Below are 21,243 nucleotides of genomic sequence, written 5' to 3'. Positions count from 1 at the left end.
TAAGTTCTAGGGGACTAATGACGTCAGAAGTTGAGTCCCATAGTGCTCAGAGCCATTTGAAACATTTAATACCTATTTTTCATATTTTACTAAACTAGGTTAAAAAAGGCATATCATTTTGTCATAGCAGCTGTCCTAATTTTTTGTTTTTAAATGAAAAATAAGTAATGCTTATTCACAGAATTTCTATCGCTTTGAAACTCTGGGTTACTATTAAAAGTGGTGAAAAGCGATGAGTGCTATTTCAATTGCAATGCAGAGAGTAACCAGCAACAAACACTTGACATGAGAATCTCGGCATAGCCTTGGTAAGACAATATTGTACTGATTAAAATGTGACATGGTCTATTGGAAAGTATGCATGCACAGTCATGCTCAAATGTATCCGAACGACCTGAATTGCATTTCGCCTGATTCGCATACAAGCCACATAACGCAGCTGTCTAACAGGTCCTATAATCGCTCCATGGTACAGTCGTTTGACTATTGAAAATGGTTCCAACAAGTCACCACTAGAAAACACTACTCTGTATCGCATTAACTCTAGATGTAAAATAATACTACGATACTACAAATATCAGGGAACACCTTATCAATGGTAAGACTGTCTTTAAGGCTGGTGAGCTCACATTTATTACAATAAATGACATACCTGAAATGTTACCGCTCTCATTATTACGTCAGATAGGTAATGCACGTAGTAAGTTCGTCGTATTCATGATTTCCTCTTCAAAGTAACTTACCGTACTTATTATTTAACACAAAATGACATTAAAAATTTAAGCTATTCACGAGCAGCTAGTTGAGAATATGTATGAACTTCAAATGACACGACGAACCGTCTCGTTCTGCATATGGATTCAAACCCAGGTCATGCAGACTAAGCAAATATTTCGTGACTGACGGAAACTAACAGTCATTCCTGATTAGGCATACAGAGAGTGATAAACTTCAATTTTAGACAGTATCAATTAGCAAATACTAACTTTAAATTACATAACGCAAACATTTTTAACGGACCCAAATTCCTACCCAGCTCCTATTGTCCCTGTTAACGAACTACGAGAGATGTTAAATATCGCTTCTTAACAAGTAAAGTATTTGAAATGCCGTGAGGTAAAGCTTTGTGTTGGACAGGGATTCGAACCCAGAGCCTAATCGGATAGATATCGAAGCACAATCAACTGTGACGTATCGCATTTTCTCGGCAGTAGCTAGATGTTTTAACTGAAATGACGAGACGAAACATTAATTTTTTCCTTCCCAGGACTCCAACCCGGCACCTATCGCTGTTATATTCTAGAGAAAACGAACGTTAAATATGGGTTTGTTGCACCAGCAGCGACATGTGAGCATGTTTGAACCAGAAATAATATGACGAAGCGTTCAGTGCTGGCTGGGAATAGGGTCCCCCACATATCGTTGTTGACTACACACAAAGAGACGTCAGCTACCGAATTTTTCTCCACCAGCAGCTCGGAATAACATCTTGTTGAACTTACAGTGATCTCGCAAATAGCTCTGTGTCTCACTGGGAGTCAAAAGCGTCAAATATCGTTAGTGTTGGCAACGAATGAAAAAACATTAAAAATCGAAATTATTATCCACCACAAGATAGGTGTTCTCATACTAGATCATGATAATACATATTGAAATCTGTAGTGTCGGGCCAGGATTCGAATCCATTAACGCGCAATATGTGGAGATGTTGAGGAATCTGCAGTTTTGAACAAACAACAAATTGTAGCCGAGCCGTATTGTCACGAAGGGAACAAATTCCGCGTTAAGGGCGGTCTGAACTAGCTGCCTCAGCTACCCAGTGCATACATTCAACTTTATTTAGTAATCACCAAAATAAAATCACGTAACTGCCACCACCACAAAACTGCCAACAGTGTAGGATGCAGAAATTTAAATAGGAAGTGTTCCTTTCCACTTGAGTTACTCTATCGCGCTATCTGTTTGTTGAAAACGTCGTGCAGTGCAAGAGAAAAGGTATAACTGTTTGTCTCTCATATGTATTGATCTGGCCATACGCATTATCCCACAGCGCTGTGGAATGCAGAAGTTCTGGAGGAATTGTTTTTGACTTCTGGAGTTGTTACAGCTATGAGTCGGCTAGTAGTGTAATGTTAAGTATCTCGCACGGTAGGTAAGATGTCGCGAGTTCGAGTACATTCACTGCTATATATTTTAAAACGCAATTCTGCTGTCTGCTAAACTTATGAATTTAATGGAACTTGTAACTTAATTCCCTTCACTTCCTAACCCAAGATAGTCATATGTGGAAAAAGGGCTAACTTCTGCGACATTTTGTTCATTTCAGGTTTGACAGACAGCCAGACGGTAGATGTATCTCGAAACTTTTGTATTATGTATGGGTAGAGCGCATCGTGCTAAATTACGTCAGAAAAGTATTTTCTATAATAGCTGTCGTCTGGTAGTGGCATTTTATTCTTCTTCAAACCTTGTTTGAGGGCTTTAACTCTGAACACGTTTTCTACATGCATGTAATCAATAAACCGCATGTGCAATTTCAGCCTGTTATAGATAACATCAGAGAATTCGAATATATCCTTGATGTCATGTTTACTATTGTTTTAACAACACTAAAGGAAACCTTACGAAAATCGTGAGCCGTATTATAAGAACAGTAATAAAACTACCCACAATAACCTTACGACGAAAATCTGTTTTAATACAACTGAGTATCTGTACGCAAGCGTGCCTCTATCGACACGAATTGCTAAACTACTACTCACTTAGATTTTGATTGGGTTTGTGTTTAATTGGTATGCTGTGTCATACTCAAGATGTATGTAAATGGGGCATTTCATAAATAAAGTTATGTATTCCTAGAAACACAAAATTTGCTTGTCAGCACCGGAAAGAGGCGTTCGTGTTGTGCAGCGTTGTAAGTTTTTCACCATTGCAATATTAGCCGAAAGTAATTTCTTGCGATTTCCTTATCGGTGTTTGATCTGACTGTTTGTAGCTCTTTCATAGAAGGGATAAAAAAACTACACTCAGGGGGACTGGAACTGCGAACCATAACAGACGCTGTTTCACAGGTCACTACGTTACCACAGAGCTGGCGAAGAAGTATGCGTCTCTGCTTCCTCTCACGAGACTAATAGTGGCTAGAACTCGTAAACCGCTATTTGAAGCACGAGATTAGTTGCGATTTCCAACGTGCAACGACTTTCCTTGGCTGAAAACCGTAAATTTACAATCTTTTGTTACACCTCAAGCGATAATAACTCAGATTATTCAATGGAAATGACAGGTAAAATCAAGTGAACTTCGAGGCTTAATTCCGTGCACACCAGGAAGTAATTCGTCGATCATAGAGATGCCAAACATACCTTGCCTTGTTGCCAAATCTCAGTTACAATACCACCAGGAAGAAGACGAACCGATGTGACCTTACAGCGGGCTGGGAAGGGACCATAGCTGGTGTCTCCAAGTCGCAGCTGCAACGGCTTGGAATACGTAATGCATCTGATTCGCATTTCTGTAGCTAGGTTTAGAGACTGGAGAGTAGTTACTAATAATACTCAGAACTGACTGCAATCTAAGCATCATAAATCAGTAACTCTCACAGTTGTTTTTATATTTCTTTCGAAAGTGTACTCAAAACTAAGAAATTCATTCACAGACGTTTTCGTGCATCGCCAATAGTCGAGCACAACAAACAAATAAAAATAAAAAAGAATGTGTGTGTGTGTGTGTGTGTGTGTGTGTGTGTGTGTGTGTGTGTGTGTGTGAGTGAGAGAGAGAGAGAGAGAAAGAGAGAGAGAGATAAAAATCAAAAAGAATGAAAGAGAGGGAGAGAGAGTAAAAAATTGTAAAGAAATTGAATCATGGTATGTAAAGAATTCTTTCATTAAAATGACACGTTCCACATCATTACGATAATCGTGTTCATGATCTATGAAACAAGAATTAATCTAATGAAATCTAATCTAATCACATCATATTGATGACTAGCCATGAAGAGTCATGAAATACCGAAGTTTTTGCCATTACCAGTAACCAAATCTAACCTTGAAAATAAAAGACGACTGTTAATTAACCACGAAAGATGTCTGATATACCTCTATTCTGATGGAACAAAGTGTGCATGCATTTAAAGATGAAGTGCATGATGTGAAGTTCTGTGACGGAGATACGGACGCAACACGTAATCGGATTGTTAACCAAGTAAAATCAAATGTTTCGTATCGGTTTTTCTTACCAGCTGCTAGGTGTTTGAATCTAAAATAAGGATACCAACTTTTGTGCCTAAGCGACAATCGAACTTGGCAAATCTCAGTTACAATACCAGCAGGAAGAAGAAGAACCGATGGGATCTTACAGCGGGCTGGGAAGTGACCATAGCTGGTGTCTTCAAGTCGCGGCTGCTATGGTCTAGAATACGTAATGTGTCTGATTCGTGTTCCTGTAACTAGGTTTAGGGACTGGAGCGTAGTTACTAATAATACTCAGAACTAATTGCAAACTAAGCATCATAAATCAGTAACTCTCATAGTTGTTCTTATATTTCTTTCATAAGTGTACTCAAAACTAAGAAATTCATTCACAGACGTTTTCGTGCCTCGTCGATGGTCGAGCACAACAAACAAATAAAAAAAAAAAAAGAATGTATGTGTGTGTGTGTGTGTGTGTGTGTGTGTGTGTGACAGAGAGACAGAGAGAGAGAGAGATAAAAATAAAAAAGAATGAGAGAGAGAGAGAGGGAGAGTAAAAAATTGTACAGAAATTGGATCATGGTGTGTAAAAAAATCATTTATTAAAATGACACGTTCCACATTATTACGAAATATTGTATTCATGATCTATGAAACATGAATTAATTTAATGTAATCTAATCTAATTATATCATATTGCTGACTAACCATGAAGAGTAATGAATTACCGAAACTTTTGCTAATACCAGTAACCAAATCTGAACTTGAAAATAAAGGACAACAGTTTTTGTAATAAACCGGGACTTTTATCAAGACCATTTCGTCCCCGTCAACTAACTACGAAAGATGTCTGATATACCTTTATTCTGAAGTAACAAACTGTGCATGCATTTAAAGATGAAGCGCATGATGTGAAGTTCTGTGACGGAGATACGGACCCAACACGTATTCGGATTGTTAACTAAGTAAAATCAAATGTTTCGTATCGGTTTTTCTTACCAGCTGCTAGGTGTTTGAATCGAAAATAAGGATACAAACTTTTGTGCGTAAGCGACAATCGAACAGCACACCTATCGTGCATCCACGAATATAGCTTAAGTATCAGTTGCTTACTCACCAATAGTAAGAAGTGTGCTTGTTTGACTAGAAATAACGACACCTACTGCGATTGTCGTGCAACACATGAACAGACATGAAAAATGTACGTTAGTTTTCACTAACAGGCCGGTGTGCACGTGATAGTGCTTGAAATGAAATAGTGAATATTTTTGTATTGGATCAGCTTTCGGACCCACATTCTTACCTGTGGAGGAGACCTAGAGAATATTGCAGTATTGACAAAAGGAACGAAATGATTGAACTATACTGTTCCGAGAGCTTCAGATCCGCGAAAGAGGAGATACGAATCCGAATCACAGTCCAGCACCAAATTTTTCAACGTCCCTAGTTGAATCAAGTACAAGTAAAGTGAGAGCCCTGTTCCTTTAAATGGCTATCGGTTTATCAAATAAAATAAAATTTTTTAATGTAAGTAAGTTTACTGGCGACTGCATATCTGTTTACCATCGCTTCCGCTACGTCATTTCCCAACGTAAACCGGCTCTGCCCAGTTGGTAATGAAGGAACGTGATGTTTAATGCGGAATCTAGATTATAACGTCTTCCTCTTGATGTTACCAGGGTTAAAGTAAATCTGTTTGTGCCTCTTAAAAGTAAATGCCTGAACCCATGGATTACACCTGTGATAGTTCGTTCCGCCAGACCATTGTGGCCACAATTCCCAGCCCCAGGAGAGTGCTGTAACAGAGGATGTGCTTAGCTTACAAAATTAGTCACGGTGGAGAAAACGCGAGGCTATTAAATGGTTAAATAGAATCAAGCTTCTGAAGCGGAGATTATGCTATTCTCATTTCAGCAGGATGTAAAGACTCTTCTAGGCATTTTGAAATTTTCAAAAATTCAGCAAATTTCTTAGTTCGAGGAAATCCACTGTGAAGTGTGAAGTTACCGGATAATACGATTATTACCGTCATTATTACTATCATTTTCTTCATACCGCTGCTGGAACACTTTACTTGAAGATCATGTGATGCCTTTTGGTCACTATAGGAGTAGTTCCCCAAGAACAGGTTCTTTCCCAGTCTACGTAATCCTTTTCATGTTAATGTCATACATCAGTAATTACCCGTAGAGTACATTAAAACTAAAGTCATTGATGAAGATGTTAATTTATAACAAAAACGCGGTTCCTTTCTTCATATACTTGCGCCTAGAAATTGCTTTGCGTGTAGTCAACAACGATATGTGTGGGGCTCTATTCCCAGCCAGCACTGAACTCTTCGTCATATTATTTCTAGTTCAAACATGGTCACATGTCGCTGCTGGTGCAACAAACCCATATTTAACGTTCGTTTTCTCTAGAATATAACAGCGATAGGTGCCGGGTTGGAGTCCTGGGAAGGAAAAAATTAATGTTTCGTCTAATCATTTCAGTTAAAACATCTAGCTACTGCCGAGAAAATGCGATACGTCACAGTTGATTGTGCTTCGATATCTATCCGATCAGTTTCTGGGTTCGAATCCCTGTCCAACACAAAGCTTCACCTCACGGCATTTCAAATAAGTTATTTGTTAAGAAGCAATATTTAACATCTCTCGTAGTTCGTTAACAGGGACAATAGGAGCTGGGTAGGAATTCGGGTCCGTTAAAAATGTTTGCGTTATGTAATTCAAAGTTAGTATTTGCTAATTGATACTGTCTAAAATTGAGGTATATCACTCTCTGTATGCCTAATCAGGAATGACTGTTAGTTTCCGTCAGTCACGAAATATTTGCTTAGTCTGCATGACCTGGGTTTGAATCCATATGCAGAATGAGACGGTCCATCGTGTCATTTGAAGGTCATACATATTCTCAACTAGCTGCTCGCGAATAGCTTAAATTTTTAATGTCATTTTGCGTTAAATAATAAGTACGGTATGTTACTTTGAAGAGGAAATCATGAATACGACGAACTTACTACGTGCATTACCTATCTGACGTAATAATGAGAGTGGTAACATTTCAGGCATGTAATTTATTGTAATAAATGTGAGCTCACCAGCCTTAAAGACAGTCTTACCATTGATAAGGTGTTCCCTGATATTTGTAGTATCGTAGTATTACTTTACATCTAGAGTTATAGCGATACAGAGTAGTGTTTTCTAGTGGTGACTTGTTGGAACCATTTTCAATAGTCAAACGACTGTACCATGGAGCGATTAGAGGACCCGCTAGACAGCGGCGTTATGTGGGTTATATGCGAATCAAGCGAAATGCAATTCAGGTCGTTCGGATACTTTTGAGCATGACTGTACGTGCAGTGATCAAGATTTGCCCCCACCTGTCCCATACAGCAGTATTTCGCTGTCATCCTCGGAGATCGATTATATTGCAGAATGGTCCCATCTTTACTATGGGGGAATTTTATGTAGTACGGTAGCAATAAAGTACAGTGCTTCATTTTCTTTAAAAATTAAAACTGGGAGAAGACACTACAAGCTTGCTGCATCTTGTAAGGATAAAACATCCGAAACGTCCTTGGAAGGGAAGTTAACTGAATTTATACACACATAATTTTACTGACGAGCTGTAAACTTCGGATAATAACAGAAACCTTAATTCTGTGGCTGTTTCTGGGTGAAAAATTGATACCAACAATGCTGGTGACAATGAGACCAATGTCTGCCACACTGTCAACCCTATATAGTTCTGGATCTGCTACATCTTCATTACAATTTTTCAGTCTTTGTTATAATACGTCATTTACTATTGAGAATAATATTACGTTGGTGCATAACTTCTGATCATTTTTGTTTTACATGTTGGTTTTTCGGTTGTTATGGGTTAATTTATGAATTGTCTTTTTTATTTGTATTTCACTGTTGCTATTTGAGTTTGACTTAATACAGGAACCATTGGTATAACAATTGTAAATTGTCGTAGCTGTGTTGGGAAAGTACCATAGCTCCAAGCGCTAATAGAAAGCACTGATGCTCGAATCGTTATAGGCACTGAAAGCTGGCTAAAGCCGGATATAAGCTCAGCCGAAATTTTTGCGAAGAACCGAACGGTTGGCGGTGGTGTGTTTGTTGCTGTCAGAAGTAGTTTAACTTGTCGCGAAATTGAAGTAGATACTTCCTGTGAGTTAGTGTGAGCAGAGCTCATTGTTGGCAACCGGAATAAAATAATAATTGCATCTTTTTACCGACCTCCCAAATCAGATGATACAGTTGCTGAAAGGTTCAAAGAAAACTTTGATTTCAGACACGTACCCGACTCAAGAGGATAATAGTTGGTGGTGACTTTAATTTACCTTCGATATGTTGGCACAAATACATGTTTAATTCCGGAGGTACGCATAAAAAGTCATCCGAAATTGTGCTAAACGCATTCTCTGAAAATTATTTCGAGCAGTTAGTTCATGAGCCCACGCAAATAGTAAACGGTTGTGAAAACACACTTGACCTCTTAGCAACAAATAATCCTGAGTTAATAACAAGCATCAAAACCGATTCAGGGTTTAGTGAACACAGGGCTATCGTAGCAAGACTGAATATTGTAATCCCCAAATCCTCCAAAAATAAGCGAAAAATATACAGGGTGTATGCGTGGACAAAGAAAAAAAATTCCCGGATTTTTCCCGGATTTCCCGGTTAAAAATACATTTTCTCCTGGGTGAAAATACACTTTTTCCATGATAAGTGACAGTACGCTCTTATTCGGCACTGTAAAACTCATCAATCCTTTGAATGTTTATGGTTTTATATACCGGAGTAGAATTTCCCGGCACTTTAGAAAACGAAACTCAGGAGGAAAAATACGTTTTGGAAGACCTTTGATGTGCAGCAACATGTACGCTGCATATTTGCGTATTACAGAGGTATAAATTCGAATTCCACCAAACACTGCATGTCACTTTCCAAAGCATTGAAACCGAGATTGCGATGCGCTTTTGTAAGCCAGTCATAGCTCATGTCACGTGATCTCGCCAGCTTATGACAGCTCAGGACACGTGATGTAGTCAGCCAATAGCAAGATCATTGTTACGTAGCGCGAACCCACAAATAAGAAAAGTTGATGGTTTAAATTAATATACGTAGCATTCACATATAATATTTGTCTCGAAGATTAATAAGTTGGAAGAGAAGCTAAGCTTCCACATAAAATGTTGATCTTTTTTGTGCTTGTTACACTTTAAGATACATCACACAAATTTGCCATTAAAATTTTTAACAAGATCGTAAATGTCTGATCTTCTCGGCTTGAAATTCTTCTAAATGGTCGTCCTCAAAGAGTTGATTTTCAAATGAGAGTCAAACGCTTTGTGATTTAAGGAATTAATCGTACATTCTCGCACATAGTTCATCTGACGCAAAAGGAAATCTGCTTTCAATGTAACGCTTTTCAAACCACCATTCGCAATATTTTCCCACGACCTGTTAGAAATAGGTTCGTTTCAGCAGTTGCAAGAGAACGCCAGGTAATAAGCGTCACCGCGCTTGGGTAGCTACGATGACACAGGAAGCCCATATGTTCGTACGTGTAAAACATTAAAAGACCTTAAATTATGTCATAAAAGAAACAAGACATCAGAGGGTACTTTAGGAGCGTTGAAATTTCGTGAACCATACTAAAACGCATAATTCAGCTTAAAATGCACATTCGTATGTAAATTTTCTTGGAGTACCAGTACTGTATTATCTCATGTTTGGTTCTCTATTATGGCATAATGCCATACGATCACTTGAAATGCAGCGAACAGTTGAAACTAGCCAACAGTGTGAAATTAAACTCTTCATTTCAAATAACTGCCTCAACAGGAAAGAACTTTAGCAACCGGCAAAAATAGCTTCATTGTTCTGTAAGGCGATTAATGTTTGACTGTCTGAAAGATAGAAATAAAATCAAAAACTACTGACATGTTTTAGCCTTCCGTAATTACGCGAACGTATTTTAATTCATTTGATAGCTCCCGGCCACAAAAATACGTTTTGTTATCATTTAACGTGAGAGCAATAAACGAAGAGCAAACAACAAAAATCACTAAACGTAAATACAGGTCACGTGGAGACGACCCACCTCCCCACCACAACTCAGACTGGTCTATGCATCAGCCCCAGATTTACTAATTTCCTAACCGGGGCAATATTAAGTAGTGGCGCCCAGCCACACTTCTGTAACCAGAAGCGGGAGAAGGTACTACTCTTACGCGACTCAACTGCGCATGCGCAAGAGCCCGCCCGCAACTGCTCAAACGAATGTAATTAAAACAGTTGTCACGCCACGCTCATCGGAGGCAGTTTGTTGTTACAAAGCACTGTGTAGTCTTCCTAAAGCCTTAGACAGACTTTCCTGTTGGCAGACGCTTGTATGAGCACTGTTTTGTTGTCGTATACGGCGCATTTCCTTTGCAACTTAAGTTTTATTTTCGTTTTTTCTCTCTCGTTCATGTTTTGTTGCTGCAGTATTATTCTGCAGTAGCGGGATACAGTGATATTCTTTGTTAGAGTGTTGGTTGTTAGCAGTCAAAATCACAAAAATTTTACTGAAAACTAAAACAACGAAAAATTCCCGGGATTCAAAACAATTCCCGGGTTTATCCCGGTTTTCTCCCGGATGAAAAAAATTCCCGGGTTTTTCCCGGATCTCCCTGTTGTCCTGGGTCGTATACACTCTGAATATACCTATCCAAAAAAGCAGATAGAAATTCACTTGACGCCTTCCTGAGAGACAGTTCCACTTATTCCAAATTAATAATATAAGTGTAGACCAGATGTGGCTTAGATTCAAAGAAATAGTATCGGCAGCAATTGAGAGATTTATACCAAATAAATTAACAAACGCCTGAGCTGATCCTCCTTGGTACACAAAACGGGTTAGAACACTGTTGCAGAAACATCGAAACAAACAAGCCAAATTTAAACAGACACAAAATCCCCAAGATTGGCGATCTTGTACAGAAGTTCGAAATTTAGTGCGGACTTCAATGCGAGATGCCTATAACAGTTTCCACAACGAAACTTTGATTCGAAACCTGGCAGAAAATCCAAAGAGGTTCTGGCCGTATGTGAAGTATGTTAGCGGCAAGAAATAATCAATGCGTTCTCTGCGAGGTAACAATGGAGATACTATCGAAGACAGTGCTGCCAAAGCAGAGGTACTAAACACAGCCTTCCGAAATACCTTTACAAAAGAAGAAGAAGTAAATATTCCAGGATTCGAATCGAGAACAGATGCCAACATGAGTAACGTAGTATCCTCGGAGTAGTGAAGCAACTGAAATCACTTAATAAAAGCAAGTCTTCTGGTCCAGACTGTATACCAATTAGGTTCCTTTCGGAGTATGCTGATGCATTAGCTCCATACTTAACAATCATACACAACCGTTCGCTGGACGAAAGATCCGTACCCAATGACTGGAAAGTTGCATAGGTCACACCAATATTCAAGAAAGGTGGAGGAGTAATCCACTAAATTACAGGCCCATATCGTTAACGTCGATATGCAGCGGAATTTTAGAATATATATTGTGTTCGAACATAATGAATTACCCGAAGAAAACGGTCTATTGACACACAGTGAACATGGGTTTAGAAAACATCGTTCTTGTGAAACACAACTAGCTCTTTATTCACATGAAGTGCTAAGTGCTATTGACAAAGGATTTCAGATCGATTCCGTATTTATGGATTTCCAGAAGGCTTTTGACACTGTACCACACAAGCGGCTCGTAGTGAAATTGCTTGCTTATGGAATATCGTCTCAGTTTTGTGACTGGATCAGTGATTTCTTGTCAGAGAGGTCACAGTTCGTAGTAATTGACGGAATGTCATCGGGTAAAACAGAAGTGATTTCTGGCATTCCCCAAGGTAGTGTTATAGGCCCGTTGCTGTTCCTTACCTATAAAAAAAATTTGGGAGAAAATCTGAGCAGCCGTCTAAGGTTGTTTGCAGATGACGCTGTCCTTTATCGACTAATAAAGTCATCAGAAGATCAAAAGAAACTGCAAAACGATTTAGAAGAAATATCGGAATGGTGCGAAAAGTGGCAGCTAACCTTAAATAACGAAAATTGTGAAGTCATCCACATGAGTGCTAGAACGAACTCGTTAAACCTCGGTTACATGATAAATCAGTCTAAGCTAAAAGCCGTAAATTCAAATAAATATCTTGGTATTACAATTACAACAACTTAATTTGGAAGGAACACATAGAAAATGTTGTGGGGAAGGCTAAACAAAGACTGCCTTTTATTGGCAGGACACTTATAAAATGTAACAGACCTACTAAGGAGACTGCCTACACCACGCTTGACCGTCCTCTTTTAGAGTACTGCTGCGCGGTGTGGGATATTTACCAGGTAGGACTGACGGAGTACATCGAAAAGGTTCAAAGGAAAGCAGCACGTTTTGTATCATCACGACATATGGGAGAGAGTGTCACAGAAATGTTACAGGAGTTGGGATGGACATCATTAAAAGAATGGTGTTTTTCGTTGCGACGGAATCTTCTCACGAAATTCCAATCACCAACTTTCTCCTCCGAATGCGAAATTATTTTGTTGACACCACCTTGCATAGGGAGGAACGATCACCAAGATAAAATAAGGGATATAGGTGTTCATTCATTCCGCGCGCTATACGAGATTGAAATAATAGAGAACTGTGAAGGTGGTTCGACGAACCCTCTGCCAGGCACTCAAATGTGATTTGCAGAGTATCCATTTAGATGTAGATGTAGATATGCATCGTCATTTTGTCATTTGCCGATAGTGAAAGGAGCTGTGAACGCTGAAAAATGGAGTGCAAAGTAGATAAATCGGATCATTTCCGACGTATTCGGCTGTTTGCTTTCAGTAGAGGGGCGACAACAGGGGAGTCAGACATAAATACTTGCGCCATGTATGGGGATAATTCCACTGGACAGAGCATAGCAAGAAACTGGCTTTCTCATTTAAGGACGAAGGTTTCGACATCAGTGGCTCTCCAATTCACAAAATCTTTCGGGTTTGATGGAGAGCGTTTAAACCTCGTTAATCCACCATGGATCATGCCATTGTACTCGAGAAATGGGGGATGTGATGAAATGTGGTCATTATAACATCGTACTACCTCTACATCGGATGGGGAAGGTTAAAAAACCGCGCCTGTGGGTACCACATGCTCTAAACCAAAATCACAAAAATCAGCATCTAGCTATATGTGTATCTCTGCATACTCGTCATCATCTTGTGGACACCATATCACTACTGGGTTACGAGCAAAGGTGTCTTCACGGTAACATAAGAAAGGAATAGGTGAGCCCAAGCAAAGCAGCAACTCCCCATACTAAGACCTGCACGCACCCACGAAATCTGGTGCAACAGCCACGGTGTGATGTACTACGAATTGCTTCAGCGATGTGTAACCATAATCGTTGACACGTCCTGTCAATAACTGAAACGTCTTTCGGCCCCAATCCAAGAACGAGGACGGGACGACTGAGCGAAGTGACGCTTCTCCGTCCGCCCGCATTCTCCAAGACTGAGGAAAAACACCATGCAGAAGTAGTGTTTGAAAGTCACTCCGAACCCACCTTATTCACCTAACCTTGTGCCCTATGATTTTTAAACTTCCCAGCTCTCTGCCGAACAACCTTTAACGAACTTCCTATCCGGATGAAAATGCGCTCCGGACATAGCTCGGTGAGTTGTTCGCCTTAGAACCGCGTGATTTCTACAGTCGCGGAATCGAAAAGTTACGCCAGCGTTGGCAGACTGTTGTGAATAGAGAAATAGTATATGTTACTGATGGCCAAAGTTTCTGTTGTATGTGTCTCTTGTGTTTATTAAACTAATGGAAAAACGGTATGAACTTATTCACCAACGAGTAGTGATGAATAACCGAAAATCGGTTATTTTAGAAATCGGTTATTTTAAATTGTTTTAACAGTCAGGTTACACTGGAGACGAAAAGAATCCGTATAAACGAGAATGGTTGTTTCAGTTATAACCGCCAACCCTGGAGGGAGGAACTGCTCGACTGACCAGTAGCAGTTCCGGGGTCAAGAAAGCCGACAAGGACCTGGAGACTGGTGTGCTGACCACATGCCTCTCCATACCGCACCTCATGAAGCCACTGGCACAGGATGACACGGGATCGGTAGGGTCTCTTTTGCACGTCTAGGGCCATAACGCAGAACTTTACATTTTCTTCATACCTTCAAATGACTTTCAAATGTAATAATGTACGAGGTGAAACAGCAAGAAAAAATATTTGTTCCGTAAACGACTAGCCTCACTGCTCGACATAGTGTCCTCCGAGGGATGCACACTTGATCTAGCAATCCCCCACCTTTTTCATCCCATCGGAAGACTAGGTTATTTTTCCAACTGATCTACGAGGATTATTCCTTGCGAATCCCAAAGAACAGTGGCCATCACCTTACCAGCTGACAGAATGGTTTTTGGCTTCGGAGGCGCACTCTTTGCAGCCCTCGTATATTACTTGAGTGCTATGTTGTCCCTGGAGTTTAATGATGGATACTGGTTTTGTCCACAGTCACAAATTGACCAAGACATCTTCCGGATTGCGATTAAACATAGCCAGACCTTGTGTTGAAATGTTGCCCTGGATTAGCTTTTGGCTGACAGTGAGCAATTGTGGCTTCCACCTCTCACACAGATATTATGCGCTTGTTCAGTTGATGTACCTACAGTCTCAGTAATCTCACAAAGTATTATTCGGCGGTCCTGCATTACCACATCATGGATTCTGTCGACGGTTCCCTTTATGATGACAGCAGTTGGACAACTGGAGCACACTTTGTCTTCGGTACTTGCCTCAACACGTTTATGTTCATTAATTCGAAAGTAAATGGTCTTCATTGATGGTGCAGAAACCGCTTGAACTTCATCCAATTCTCTTTTGGTTTGTGTGGCAGTCCAACGCTCCAAATAAAAATGTTTACTAACAGTACAAAACTAATTCTTTCCATTTTTCACTGACTAATTCAGACGGCTATCAACGAAGAATTTTACCATGTAAATTATTGAAATTCTTCATACAATCCTTGGAATAATCAAGCCTACCAGCCACGTAGGTGCAAGAAAAATTTTCCATTCTTTCATGTAAATTTGTCAGATTTATCAAGCCACGCTGGTATTGTCCTAGCTACTCTCTGTTGGTGCGATATGTAAAATTTTGTTATTTGCTGTCCTTCCTGTTGCATTTACAATAGCAACCAGTGTAATATTCCTTATAACTAATTACCAGGGACCGAAGAAACTTGTATATTGCACTGCGGTAACAAAAGTCATGGGATACCACCTAACATCGCGTCGGACTTCCTTATGGTTAGCATAATGCAGCATCTCGACGTCGCATGGACTCAACAAGTCGTTGAAAGTCCTCTGCAAGAAATACCGAGCCATTCTGCCTCTACAGGCGTCCATAACTGCGAAAGTGTTGCCGGTACAGCATTTTGTGCACGACTTTGTCCCATGTCAGGCGATCTGGGAGGCCAAATCATTCGTTCGAATCGTACAGAATGTTCTTCAAACCAGTCGCGAACAATTGTGGCTCGGTGACATGATGCATTGTCATCCATAAAAATTTCATCATTGTTTGAGAAGATTAAGTCCATGAATGACTGCAGATGGTCTCCAAGTAGCCGAACATAACTATTCCCAGACAATGATCGGTTTAGTTGGACCGGAGGACACAGTTCGTTCCATGTAAAGACTGCCCTCACCATTATGGAGCCACCACCAGCTTGCACAGTGGCTTATCGACAACTTGCGTCCGTGGCTTAGTGGGGATCTGCACCACACACGAACCCGACTGTCAGTTCTTACCAACTGAAATCGGAACCCATCTGACCAGGCCACCGTTTTCCAGACGTCTCGGGTCAACCAATATGTTCACGAACCCAGGAGAGATGTAGCAGATGATTTGGTGCCCATTAATGCCTGATTTCGTTCCACTGTTCAAACGAGATACGTTCGTCGTACATCGTATGTTGATGCCTGTTATTATTTCAAGCAGTGTTGCTTGTCTGTTAGCACCGACAAAAATGCGCAAAGGCCCCTTTTCTTGTCGTCAAGTGAAGGCCGTCAGCCTTTGCGTTGTCTGTCGTGAGAGGTAATGCCTGAAATTTTGTATTCTCGTTATACTCTTGTCACCGTGGGGCTCAGGATATTGAATTCCGTAACGATTTCAGAAATGGTATGCTCCATGCGTCTAGCTCCAAATAAAATTCCGCGTTGGACGTCTGTTAATTCTCGATCGTCCGGGCACCATCACGTCGGAAACATTTTCACACGAATCACTTAAGTACAAATGGCAGCTTCGCAGATGTACTGCCCTTTTATATTTTGTGTACGCCATACTACCGAGATCTGTATATGTGAATTTCGCTATCTCATGACTTTCGTCACCTAGTGTATGCCACTATTGTCATCTCAGTAAATATGAGAAACGAATCATGTGAAAGGTAGATGTAGACGTCACAAGTGAATCTCATATTCCAGCGTTATGGCTCTACGTGATATCGTTCGTTGGGGACGGAGCTAGTTTAGCTCTTGAAGAGGTTCGAATGGAAATTCCGCCGATTAAACGCACATGCTAATTCTGGATGTTTAGAATGCCGCGCGGTGCATAGCTGTGTATTCCCGTGGGGCAGCGATTCGAGTGGGTGGCGATGACCGCTGCATGCATGCATACGTCAGATGCCACCGGCAGCAACAGGGAGAATAGGCGTGTAACGCACCGGTTCGGTCAACTGTAAAAGCCAGCCGTTTTATCGGCGCAGGTGCCCGTCAGTTAGTCGACAAGCCACTGCTCCGCATCTGTGTCTTAAAAGCGCCAGGTAACAACCGTGAGGACGATCTGCTTACAAAATTGTACCAGTTATTCGTCGTACTCTTGCTCGTCAGATTAAAGCGAAACTTCTATCTTTCGATTACACTGACGACTGACGTCCGAGCAGGGACCGTGTCGATGTCTGCGACGCTACAGACACCCGTCCGAACGAAATCGACTCGGTGAATTTCTCCGTAGTCTCTTAAGATGGCACGTCCATGAAATTGACAGAAAATGTCAAAAATGTGCTAGGGAGGAACTGATGTGGTTAAGTGGGGAAGAGGGTGAAGACAGGTGGGAAGTGGTAGCAAGGAACAGGGACCAAAGAAAGAGAACAGTATTTGACAGTTTTCATCATTGGCACAAACAAGAGATTTGCCTTGCTACCTCAGTCAGCTAAGGAAGAGGCTCAAGTAGGTGTCAGTGTTGTTCAGCACTCAACTGACTTTCCCTAGGAAACCAACAGTTGCAAAAAAAGTAGAAAGCAGGAGGAAAGTTCTGTTGTTAGGTAGTAGCCACGGAAGACGTATGGGCTATATTTTGGAAAAAATTGGTGACAGGTACCAGGTCACAGGTATTTTCAAGCCCAGTGCATGTCACAGCCGAGTGATAGAGGATGTAGGATCATTATGAAAGGGTTTTACAAAGCAGGATCATGTTGTGGTAGTGGTTGGAGCGGGAAACAGTATTGATAGGGATCAGAGCTATAATATTTAGTGTGACCTCGTTAAAATAGCGTCAGCAACGAACCATACAAATATTGGCTTGGTTCTTGCTTTCATGCGATATGACTGGCCCCAATTGAACAGCTCTGTCAGGAGGGTCAATATGGAGCTAGATCAGCTGCATCAGGCTGCTACTTTGTCAGGCATAGGTTTGGTTTCTGTTGACAGTATTGGTAGGTGGGACTTCACAAGACATGGCCTGCATCTCAATAGGAAAAGGAAGGGTGAACTGGCTGGTATGATAGCAAAATCTTTAAGGGGGGCACTGAAACACATGGGAGTACTTTTTTAGGCTAAGATCAGTGACTGATTGAAATTAGCTTAATGAAAAGTTCAGACTCGCAGGTACTAGAGATGTGAAAATATCACAAGATTCTCACAACAGTACAGTGAAAAATAATGTTAGTCTGTCACAAGATTCACATAAAAACACAGTGAAATATAATGTTAATGTATTGCATCAGAATATCGGGAGATTGAAAAACAAAGTAGATGAGCTTCTTGTTTGTTTAGAAGATTAGAAACTGAGGGTGGAATAGATGTACTATGCCTTTCTGAACGTCATATAGTCACAGGTATGGAAATGGTAAATGTAGGTGGATACAAGCTTTCAACACAAGTATTTAGAGACACTATATAGAGAGGACGAGTTTCCATATATGTTAAAATGAGTCATAGTTTGAAAAATTTGGAAATTAAAAAAAATTGTGTAGAGCAACATTTAGAAGCATGCACATATGAGCTTAAACTAAGTATCGGACTTTTATAATTGTAGCCATGTACAGGACCCCATTGGGAAATTACAACTATTTTTGAAAAACTTAGATTCGTTGGTGTGCTATCAGTCAGACAGAGGAAAGCAAATTATTGTTTGTGGGGATTTCAATGTAGAATTTCTGAATGAGTTCGATAGAAAGCTTGACCTTGAGGTATTACTTGGTTCTCTCAATTTGACATCAGTTACTGATTTTCCTACTCATGTGGTACAGGAAAGCAGCACACTGATAGATAATGTTTTCATAGACCAAGATAAATTTAATCTAATAAAAACTTTTTCTGTTAACAATGGTCTGTCTGAACATGATGCACAGCTACTTACAGTATATGATATAACTCGATACAGTAATGCAAAACAGTCTTCCAAAATAGAGCTTTCAGTTAATGATTTAACAATTCAAAATTTTAGGGAAAGCTTGCAACAATTAGGCTGGGATGAGGTGTACAGGGAACATGATGCTAATTTAAAATTTAACCTATGTCATGATACCTTTGTGAGTATATTTGAAAACAGTTTCTCTACGAAAACAGTGAAATATAATTGTAAGAAACCATGGAAGAAGCCATGGCTTACTAAAGGGATACAAATATCTTGTAAACAGAAAAGGGAAATGTATCTGATAGCTAGGACGACTAATTATCGCAACAGTGAAACATTATAAAAACTACTGCACTGTATTAAGAAAAGTTATTAAAACGTTCAGAAGTATGTGCATTATGTCTGAGATTAGCACATCTTATAATAAAATTAAAACAATTTGGAATATTGTGAAAAGGGAACAGGGCAACAGAGAGGACAGGAAGAATGTATTTCTATCAAGCACAATGAAAAGTTTGCTAACAAGAAGTCAGAAGTAGGAAACATTTCTAATAATCATTTTTAAGTACTGTAAAGAAAATAGGATCCAGTTATTCATAAGTAAATGCAAGGCAGTTTATGGAAGAGGCAGTACCTATGCAATTTGATAAAATTGAAAGTCAACCCACCTCTTTTACTGAAATTAGGAAAATAATAAATTCACTCAAAAGTAAAAGCTCACATGGAATTGATGGCATTTCCAATGGAGTGCTAAAATCTTGTTCCCAACAAATAAGTAGTATTCTCAGCCACATATGTAGTACTTCACTGAAACAGGGAATTTTTCCGGATAGACTGAAATACGCTCTTGTTAAACCACTGCATAAAAAAGGGGATGGATTTGATGCTAACAACTACTGCCCAATTTCACTTCTGAGAGTTTTATCCAAAATTCTTGAAAAAGTAATGTATTCAAGAGTAGCATCACATATTTATAAAAATGTCAGTTTGGTTTAGAGAAAGACTTTTCAACAGAAAATGCTATATATGCTTTCATTGATCAAATATTAAATGCACTGAATGACATAACCTCACCCATTAGGATATTTTGTGATTTCTCAATAGGTGTGAATCATGAAATTCTTCTAGATAAGCTTAAGTACTGTGATATGAGTGGGACAGTGCACAAATGGTTTAATTCATACTACTTGGAAGAATGCAGAAGGTTGAAATTAACAGTACAGATAGTCTGCAAAAACCGGCAGAGCCCTCTAACTGGGGAGGTGTCAAGAATGGTGTCCCACAGGGTTCAGTCTTGGGTCCCGTATTGTTCTTAATATATATTAACGACTTGGAACACTATATTCATGAAAATGCAAAGCTAGTTCTTTTTGGTGATGATACAAGTATAGTAATCACAGCCAAGAAGTAAGAATTAGTTGATGATATTGCAAATAATGTCTTTCAGAAAATTATTAAGTGGTTCTCTGCAAATGGACTCTCACTAAATTTTGAGGAAACATTAGTTATGCAATTCTGTACAGTAAATGGCATAACACCACTGATAAACATAGACTACAAATGAAGTCTGTTGCTAAGGCAGAATACTCAAAATTTCTGGATGTGTGCATTGATGATAAATTGAATTGGAAGAAACATGTCGATGACCAGCTGAAGCGATTAGGTTCAGCAACTTATGCTATTACGGTTATTATGCCTATTTTCATTCACTGCTTTCATATGGCATCGTATTTTGGGTCAATTCGTCATTAAGAGAGAAAGTATTCATTGGTCACATGCATGTAGTCAGAATAATAGCTGGAGCCCATCCAAGATCACCTTGCTGACATTTGTTTAAGGAACTCGGGATATTCACAGTACCTTTGCAGTACATATATTCACTTATGAAATTTGTTCTTAATAACTCATCCCAATTCTAAAATAACAGCAAAGTGCATAGCTACAACACTAGAAGAAAGGATGATATTCACTATTCTGTAATAAATCTCACTTTGGCACAGAAAAGGGTGAATTATACAGCCACAAAAATCTTTGCTCATTTGCCAAATAGTATTAAAAGTCTGACACATAGCCAACCAACGTTTAAAAGCAAATTAAAAGAAATTGTGAATGTTAACTCCATAGATGTATTCGTAGATACGAAGTAGTAACTGTAAAAAAAATATATGTTATTGTGTGTAAAGAAAACTTATGTTAAAGTGACTCGTTCCACATCATATGAAATGTCACATTCATAATCTCTGGAACAGGGATTGAGGCGTGTATGTGTGTATTGACCGAAAATGTCAATTTTTCAATTTATTTTATCTCTATCAATAGAACACATGCACCAAATGTGTGACGTGACCTCAC

The sequence above is a fragment of the Schistocerca serialis genome, chromosome 9 (genome assembly GCF_023864345.2).
Source record: "Schistocerca serialis cubense isolate TAMUIC-IGC-003099 chromosome 9, iqSchSeri2.2, whole genome shotgun sequence".
Classification (NCBI taxonomy): domain Eukaryota; kingdom Metazoa; phylum Arthropoda; class Insecta; order Orthoptera; family Acrididae; genus Schistocerca; species Schistocerca serialis.
The sequence above is the reverse complement of the archived record's forward strand: the minus strand, read 5'-3'. Positions refer to the sequence as shown.